Raw genomic sequence first — 10423 nt, 5'->3', positions numbered from 1 at the left:
AAAGCAAATATAAGTAACTAATTTTTTTGTGTTTTTGATATAGAGTGCAAGACAGTAAATAAAGTAAAGCTAGCAACTAATTTTTTTTTTGTTTTGTTTAAGTGCAGCAAACAAAGTAGTAAATAAAATAAAGCAAGACAAAAACAAAGTAAAGAGATTGGATTGTGGAGACTCCCCTTGCAGCGTGTCTTGATCTCCCCGGCAACGGCGCCAGAAAAAATGCTTGATGGCGTGTACAGCACACGTCCGTTGGGAACCCCAAGAAGAAGGTATGATGCGCACAGTAGCAAGTTTTCCCTCAGAAAAAACCAAGGTTTATCGAACCAGGAGGAGCCAAGAAGCACGTTGAAGGTTGATGGCGGCGGGATGTAGTGCGGCGCAACACCAGGGATTCCGGCGCCAACGTGGAACTCGCACAACACAACCAAAGTACTTTGCCCCAACGAAACAGAGTGAGGTTGTCAATCTCACCGGCTTGCTGTAACAAAGGATTAGATGTATAGTGTGGATGATGATTGTTTGCAGAAAACAAGTAGAACAAGTATTGCAAGAGATTGTATTTAATGTAAAAGAATGGACCGGGGTCCACAGTTCACTAGAGGTGTCTCTCCCATAAGATAAATAGCATGTTGGGTGAACAAATTACAGTCGGGCAATTGACAAATAGAGAGGGCATGACAATGCACATACATGATATGATAAGTATTGTGAGATTTAATTGGGCATTACGACAAAGTACATAGACCGCTATCCAAGCATGCATCTATACCTAAAAAGTCCACCTTCAAAGTTATCATCCGAACCCCTTCCAGATATTAAGTTGCAAACAACAGACAATTGCATTAAGTATGGTGCGTAATGTAATCAATAACTACATCCTCGGACATAGCATCAATGTTTTATCCCTAGTGGCAATAGCATATCCACAACCTTAGAACTTTCTCGTCATCGTCCCGCATTTAATGGAGGCATGAACCCACTATCGAGCATAAATACTCCCTCTTGGAGTTAAGAGTAAAAACTTGGCCGAGCCTCTACTAATAACGGAGAGCATGCAAGATCATAAACAACACATAGGTAATAGATTGATAATTAACATAACATAGTATTCTCTATCCATCGGATCCCGACAAACACAACATATAGCATTACAGATAGATGATCTTGATCATGTTAGGCAGCTCACAAGATCCAACAATGAAGCACATAAGGAGAAGACGACCATCTAGCTACTGCTATGGATCCATAGTTCAGGGGTGAACTACTCACTCATCACTCCGGAGGCGATCATGGCGATGAAGAGTCCTCCGAGAGATGATTCCCCTCTCCGGCAGGGTGCCGGAGGCGATCTCCAGAATCCCCCGAGATGGGATTGGCGGCGGCGGCGTCTCAGTATGGTTTTCCGTATCGTGGCTCTCGCATGCGGGGGTTTCGCGACGAAGGCTTTAAGTAGGCGGAAGGGCAGCGCGGGGGCCACACGAGGGCCCCACATGCCGGGGCCGCGCGGCCTAGGGCTGGGCCGCGCCGCCTGTTGTGGCGGCGCCTCGTGGCCCCACTTCCTTTCCCCTTCGGTCTTCTGGAAGCTTCGTGCAAAAATAGGACCCTGGGCGTTGATTTCTTCCAATTCCGAGAATATTTCTTTACTAGGATTTCTGAAACCAAAAACAGCAGAAAACGACAGAATCGGCTCTTCGGCATCTCGTTAATAGGTTAGTGCCGGAAAATGCATAAATACGACATATAATGTGTATAAAACATGTAGATATCATCAATAATGTGGCATGAAACATAAGAAATTATCGATATGTCGGAGACGTATCACCGCCATCGCGAAACTCCGTTTCGGGGGACAGAAGTCTCTGTTCCGGCACGCCGCCGGGACGGGGAATTGCCCCCGGAGTCATCTCCATCGATACCACCGCCATCTTCATCGCCGTTGCTGTCTCCCATGATGAGGAGGGAGTAGTTATCCCCCGAGGCTGAGGGCTCTACCGGTAGCTATGTGGTTCATCTCTCTCTCCCATGGTGTGATCTTTATGAATATGTAGATGTTACTCTTGTCTATTATGCACTCTAGAGGTTACTTTAAATATGAACTCCAAATGTTGTGGAGCTTGTTTACTCCGGCTTGAGGGAGCTCTTGTAGCCCTACACAATGAATGGTGTTTGTTATCCAACAAGAGGGTGTTTGAGAGTAGCACTTATTTGTTCATCTATGTGATCGTAGGCTTTGCAATCTAGATGTCATATGCTATTCAAGTGTTTTATTATGTGAACTTTGGAGTTACTCGTGACCTCGGTGTAATGGTGACAGGTGTGTGCGCCGTGTGTAACTCCCTTATGAATTGTGGTGTGTTAGTACCTCCTATGAATGCTCACGGTGACAGTGTGGGGTGTTTATTAGTACTTGGGAATACGCCTTTGAGGTGTGCTTTTGCACACTTGCCCAATGAATTTGAGTTTTTTATCCAATAAGAGAGTAGTATGATGAAGTGCTTATATTTATATTCAATTATGATTGCAATGATTGAGGTGTCCACTAGTGAAAGTAGGATCCCTAGGCCTTGTTTCCAAATACTGCAAACATCGCTTATTTACTGTTTTACTGCATCTTTACTTCCTGCAATATTTACTTCAGATCGCAATTACCGTTTACCACCATCTATACCACCTGCGTTTTAATATCTCTTCACCGAACTAGTGCACCTATACATCTGACAAGTGTATTAGGTGTGTTGGGGACACAAGAGACTTCTTGTATCTTAATTGCAGGGTTGCTTGAGAGGAATATCTTTGACTTCTACCTCCCTGAGTTCGATAAACCTTGGGTGATTCACTTAAGGGAAACTTGCTGCTATTCTACAAACCTCTGCTCTTGGAGGCCCAACACTGTCTACAGGAATAGAAGCGTGCGTAGACATCAACGACGTCCTCCTCCCCGTTCCAGCGCGCAGCGGAAGTAGTAGATCCTCCTCGGAATCTCGGCAGCACGACAACGTGGTGGCGGTGGTGGTGGAGATCTCCGGCAGGGCTTCGCCTATGCGCTGAGGGAGAGATATGTGGAGGAGGGGCGCTAGGGTTTGGGGACAGGGGGGTTCTAGGGCACCGGCCACTTGGGGGCTGCGGCCTAGGAGGCTTTTTGGTGTGGCCGGCCCCTCCCCTTGGCTCCTCATTATATAGGTGGAAGCCCCAAGAGTTGTAGTCGAAGTCTTCGAATAAGACCCCAACACCAAAACTTGCCTTTGGTGGGAAACCTACTCAAGATGGGAGTCCTACTCAAGGTGGGACTCCCACCTTTCCTTGAGGGGGGGTGGCCGGCCACCTTAGGTGGAGTCCACCTGGGACTCCTCCCCCTTAGGGCTAGCCGGCCATGCTAGTGGAGTCCCTCCGGGACTCCGCCTTCCATAGTGATTTCTTCCGGACTTTTCTAGAACCTTCTAGAACCTTCCATAAATGCACCGGATCATTTTCAAACTTATAAAATGACTTCCTATATATGAATCTTATTCTCCGGACCATTCCGGAACTCCTCGTGATGTCCCGGATCCCATCCGAGACTCCGAACAAAACTTCGAACTCCATTCCATATTCCATATCTACTTAAACGACATCAAACCTTAAGTGTGTCACCCTACGGTTCGCGAACTATGCCGACATGGTTGAGACTTTTCTCCGACCAATAACCAATAGCGGGATCTGGAGATCCATAATGGCTCCCACATATTCAACGATGACTTAGTGACCGAATGAACCATTTACATACGATACCGATTCCCTTTGTCACGCGATATTTTACTTGTCCGAGGTTTGATCATCGGTATCTCTATACCTCGTTCAACCTCGTCTCCGACAAGTACTCTTTACTCGTACTGTGGTATGTGGTCTCTTATGAACCATTCATATGTTTGCAAACTAATTAGATGACATTCCACCGAGAGCGCCCAGAGTATATCTATCCGTCATCGGGATGGACAAATCCCACTGTTGATCCATATGCCTCAACTCATACTTTCCGGATACCTAATCCCACCTTTATAACCACCCATTTACGCAGTGGCGTTTGATGTAATCAAAGTACCCTTCCGACATAAGTGATTTACATGATCTCATGGTCGAAAGGACTAGGTAACTATGTATCGAAAGCTTATAGCAAATGAACTTAATGACGTGATTTTATGCTACACTTAATTGGGTGTGTCCATTACATCATTCACATAATGACATAACCTTGTTATTAATAACATCCAATGTTCATGATCACGAAACTATGATCATCTATTAATCAACAAGCTAGTTATACAAGAGGCTTACTAGGGACTCATTGTTGTTTACATAACACACATGTATCAATGTTTCGGTTAATACAGTTATAACATGGTATATAAACATTTATCATAAACACAAAGATATATAATAACCACTTTATTATTGCCTCTTGGGCATATCTCCAACACATGGTCCCTAGGAGCGAGAAACAAAATGATAGGATTATGATGAAATCTTGCCCGCAACAAAGTTTGGACCCTACCGAGAGGATATAAGGCATCCCACGGAGCAGAGACCAAAATCCTGTCAAGAACAGCTTTGATGGGGTAGATCTGTTTGTTAGTCCATGTAAATTTAGGATCGCTTCTTGGGAGCTCACACGCCTTCATATTGCTAATTAAACTATTGAACAAATACATCAACCTCTGACTGTAAACACCATTAGATTTTTGTGCAAACATCTCTAATCAAATTAAAATCCCCACCCAAAACAATTGGGCGAGTACAAGCCATGACTTCACCTATGAAATCTTCTGAAAACTCATGTTGTGCCAGACCATAAACATTCACAACTTCAAAACAGTAATTAGTTGTCTTCTGGACAACCACGCCACTACAACAGTAAACCCCCAGATCAAATTCCACAACATCAAAACAATCAGACGTGACACCCATAAGCAAACCACCAGAGTGCCCTCTAGCTGGCACCACATGCCAATTTAAGTCACAACCCCCAGAGATTCTTCTCATCTCAACAGCTAGAAATTCTATGTTGATGGTTTCTTGTAAACGCACTATTTCCACCATGTAATCCTTAACCAATTCAAAAATCTGCCTGGATCTACTTGGGCCATAAACCCTCTGATATTATAAAAAAGGCAAACCATGGATCACTTTACTTATTTGGTCTACCTCTGCCTCTCTTAGGCTTCACCTGAGAGTTCCCATTATGAACCTTTGGTGCTTTACGTTGCCCATCACTGGCCACACCACCCAGCATATCTTCAAAATCTGCTAGGGGAGACATGGGCACATGATTTTCAGTATCATGTGAATGATCCTCACAGGAATCATCCACCATCACAACCCCGTCCAGCCCCAATAGTGGAATCAATGCTAACCCAATAGGTTCAGATTCCATTGTGGCCTTTTTTATCCTCTCTTTCTTTCCTAATTCTCATCCTATTTTCAGCTAAAGCAGCCTCAGCCAATTCTTTAGATAAAAGAGTATCTATCTGATTATCAATCTCAATATCATTATCACCCAAGCTAATATGCGCAGAGTTAGCAATGCCCAACAAATCATATTTGCTAACAGTATTAAGAACAACAAAGGAATTGGAAGTACCTGACAATTCATTACGATGAGAAACCGAAGCCTCTGCTTTATGAAGAACGGACACCCCATCTCTCTGAATCCTTTTACTAGATCTTGTCGCCACCACCGGTTCTTTCACCACTTTCTGCTTCTTAGCACTCTGACAAGGGACCATCATCCAACCAGATTTGTCATCATCATTTTCCTCATTGTCAGGGAAAGTCACTACTAGAACATCCGAAGTGAAGGCTGAAATCACAGAAGAAAGATAGCTACATTCAGCTTCCTTAGACAGAGTCATGGCCTCCTCTTCCTCAGTTTTAGACCTCCCATAGTTAACAACCTTCTCCCACCCAGGAACATGATCAGGGGAATTTAGATCTTCCCCATCATATTTTTCCTCACCACCATAATTGTTCCCATCTCCTCCTCCAATGTTATCTCCCTCATCACCCCCAACATCGTCGGCTGAATAATACATAGGTTTGTCATCATTGGGCTTGCCCAGATCTCCACTCCCCTTTTACTTCCCACCAACACTGTCACCACCATCATTTGCACGGGGAATAGAAGGCTTTGCAGCAAAGTCAACTTCAACCTCCCACCTGATCTTATACCCCAGCCCACTAATTAATGTACACAAGGTTGATACCTCCAATCACATCAGGCCTCTTTCAAGCCACTTTAATCCTTACTGAGCTTGTCTTAGAGAGTGAAGCTTTCTCAACAACTTAAGGCTCCCCCACCAGGACAGCTAGTTGTCTAGCCACCCTCTCCTTTTTCCCATTGAGGAACCCCAAAGGCCCTAACCCACACTTCAATCAGCTTGTCAATAGCTTCAACATCCAGTATAGAACCCACAACTTTGTGTTTCTATGTTTAAGTAGTGAAGCATAGAAGAAAATTTGTTGGAACACCCTAGAGCTACCGTGGAAGAGGCAGTTTCCGTTGAAGAGTTATAGTAGAAAAATTACTAATGAAGATTATTATCCATGCATAAATGAAGAAATATTGCTAGAAAATAACCTTAGAAGAATTACACATTGTTGAAGAACTACTATTGGATATCTACCACCAGAGAATTAGTGTTGCGGCTCTCAAAGAACTATAGTTCTTGGACCGATGGGAAAATACTGTTGAGAAATCACCGTCAAGAAATTACGTACCGTTGGAAATTACTGTTAGATAATTATCTCCAAAGTTTCTACCGAATAATTACTATAGGTGGCTTAAAGTTGGGATTGAAGTTTTTGTCGAATTGTTTTGTGAAATAAGTATTGTTTGTGTACCATTCAAAAAATACTGCTGCAAAGTTGCCATCAAAATTGCACGTCGTTGCAAAAATATATTTAGATAATTACCTTAGGAAAATCACTGTCGGAGTTTAAGGCTTGTATAAGAAAATAATATCAAAAAATAAATTAATGTAGAGCAATGTTCATTTGGCACGTAAGATCTTTTCCGTGCACCACAGAAAAAATACAGTTGCAAAATTATCGTCGAAAAATTAGGTGCTTTCAAAAAATTTGAAAATTGTTATTGAAAATTACCATTGATAATGACTGCAGAAAAATTGAAACCAATCAGTCAAAATTCACTGTAAGTTAATTAGTTTTTAAATTGAAGATTTGCATTGACAAATTAATAAATAACCGTTGAAAATTACTGCAGAAAATAATAATCATTAGTTACCAAAGAAAAGTTGAAACAAAATATTTATATGTATAAAAAAATCAATGTCAGAAAATTACCGTCAAAATTTACTGTAGTAATCATGCCATTTACTGTTCATTGCTGCAGAAAATTGCAGTAAAAAATTACTGAAAATAACTACAGAAATTACTTTTCATTTTTTTACTGTTTATCCCGTGAGCAGGTGTACTGTTCGTCCAGTGGAGGCATCAACTTTGAAAGAGGTATCGTTCGTGTATTGTTGAACACAATAATGTTGGAAAATCGACACAAAAATTGCACATCATTGCAAAATTATATTTAGATAATTACCTTTGGGAAATTACTGTTGGAGTTTAAGGCTTGTATAAGAAAATACTATTAAAAATTACCGTTGAAAATTAATATGGAGCTTTGTTCATTTGGCATGTAATATCTCTTTCGTGCACCATGGAAAAAGACATGTTCCCAAATTACCGTCGAAGAATTAGGCACTTTTGAAGAATGTGAAAATTGCTTTTTAAAATTACCATCAACAATAAGTGCAGAAAAATTGAAATTTTCGTTTCATGACTTTCAAACAAAATAGGCTATGTCATGACCACAACCATGATATAGTTTGTTAAAATGACCCAATATTGTGCATGTGCTTGTATTTTGGATTCCAAACAATTTTAATCTTGGGGTTTTTTTTTGTGAAGCACCTACCAAAAATTTGTTGAAAAAAATGGAACAAAATAATCCAAATATATTATACCATGTTTTATGGATGATTCACACACTCTTTGCATGTAAAAAGTTTTGTAGCCATTCCTTATCAAATACACATTTTTTTGCCGATTTGAAATGGGGTAAATTTGAACTATATATACTTCATAGTTTTGTAATGTTATTTCAATAATCAAATTTAGGTACATAAATATATATTTTATCATAGATCCACAAATAACTTTGCAATATTCAACGCCCAGCTAAAAATGGTCATGCCCGCCGTGTTGATCATATTTTGAAAATACCTTGGAAAAAAAAGATCGACAAAATGATGCAAAATAAGAATTCACCAACGCATAAGTTTTGAATCCCATCGATATTAAACAACTTGTATGTTGGGTCATCTCAATCTGAGATCGTATTCAAAATATATGATGAAATTGCTCAAAATAACTCATTTTATTTATTTCTTTAAAGAACAACTATTTTCTCTACTTGGTCTTTGGCCAAAATCCTTCCGTCTGAGTTGTCACTCTATATCCATTCCTAATGTACATGCGCTATTGCCCCATTTGATGGTGTGAAAAAGCTAAACGGAAAGAAGGGAGGACTTGGAGCGTCTAACCTAGACCGAACAACGGATGGATATATAATTTAACAATGTGTGGTGCGTTCATAAATACTAAGCCAACAGTTCTGTGGTTGTTATGTTTGCTAGGATATAAAGTGAGGTTAGGGGTTAAAACCTCGGTGGTTCTATTTTTCTTCCATTTTCACCACGAACGGATGTAGGTTCCTAGGTATTGTATAAATAGGTCGGTTGGTTTCTCATGACATTGCAGTGTATCCCAAATTATTTGCGTAGGAAAAACTGCTTAGGTGGGTAACTAGTCACTTCAACATACTAGCTAAGATTATGACGACTTGAAATTACGATGGTTTAAGTTGGTAGTAATGGCTTAATTGTAGTGTTGTAAACCGCCTGGCGAAGATTATGACGATTTCATCTAGTAAAATAATGACCTTCTTCACTCACATTGTCATAATTTTATAGGATTTTGACCCTCCCCAGAGCTTACCTGTTGGGGGGATAACCCCCAGTATGCCAAAGGCATGCCAAACCGGGTGATTTGAGCCATCAAGATACCGGTTTAATGCTCTTACCGGAAGCCTAGTAGGATCCGGGAAAGCAAAGCTAAGCCGGTATCCCCAAAGGGGTATGCCGGAACCCGGTACTGAAGATACCGGAAAGGAGAGCCCGTCGGCAGGACTGGTCAAAGATTCTCTTCAGAGCAAGAAGACAAGGATGAGCCAAGCAAAGTAACTTTATTCAGAGCCCTGGCGCCAAAGAGAGAGGTGACGGAGAAAGAAGCCGGAGTACGTCAGCTTCTATGATAAAAGAAGGCCCCGGTGTCATCTATGATTAAAGTAGCTTTGTACAGTAACTCTGTAAAGTAGTTTGTCCAGTCAAAGATGCCATTAGGGTTTCTTGCACTGTAAGCCACCCTCTCCCCTATATAGGGAGAGGGGGCAGCCTTCCTTGCGAGAAGTTACGAGACGCGTGTATGTATGAAGGCAGAGCCTGTAACCTGTGTAAATCTATGAACATGGTGATCTAGAGGGAGTTTTTCCTTGTGTCTTTCTTCTTCAACCTCTGGCCTTGGCCAAGTTCTTGAGGAAACCATCCGGAATCTCTTCCCACCTGATCGCAAACCCTCCCCCGAATCCTCTTGCGTCCATTCGGCCCCAATCTAAGCCATCCTATGGCATCCGCTCGTTCACCACGACGACAGTTGGCGCCCACCGTGGGGCATGAAGTGGCGCATGATGGAGTTCACATTCGGGCGGGCGTCCTCGAGATCTCCGGCGAGCGTACGGTGTCCGCGTTGGTGCAGCGCTTCTACGCCATGGACTTCATCAACGACAACGCGGGCTGCTTCGCCAACGGCGGCATTTTCCCCAAGAACGGCCGCATCATCGAGTTCGGCAGCCACCGCATCTACTCCGGCACCGTCCCCGTGCGCCGGCGCCTCTCGCCGGTGCTGGTGGCACCGGATCCGCCAAGATGGCTCACGTGCTGGCCGCGCCGCCGGCAGCGTCGAGGTAATGATGACCGGTGTGGCTGGTGCGGGAAAGGAGGTTGCGGCTGAAGGTGCCGGTCGCGCGGTTTCGACCCGTGCGGCTAAGCCACCGGCCGGAGCGCGGCACGGGCGCAGCGGGAGCATCATCCGCGCCGCCGGAAACACCGCTCCAGGCGGCGATGAACGTCCTCGCCACCCCCATCGCGCAGAACATCGATCCGGCAGCGGCTCAGGCGGAGCTGGAGGCGCAGCGCCAGAAGATGCTGGAGAGCGGCAAGGACATCGTCAGGGCGCAGCGCGAGCTGAACCTAACCGTACGTGAGTATAACGCTGCCCATGGCTTTGCTTCTGTTAACGCGCATGCTGCCAGGATGCC

Source organism: Lolium rigidum, chromosome 5 (genome assembly GCF_022539505.1).
Source record: "Lolium rigidum isolate FL_2022 chromosome 5, APGP_CSIRO_Lrig_0.1, whole genome shotgun sequence".
NCBI lineage: Eukaryota > Viridiplantae > Streptophyta > Magnoliopsida > Poales > Poaceae > Lolium > Lolium rigidum.
Note: the sequence above shows the minus strand (reverse complement) of the source record.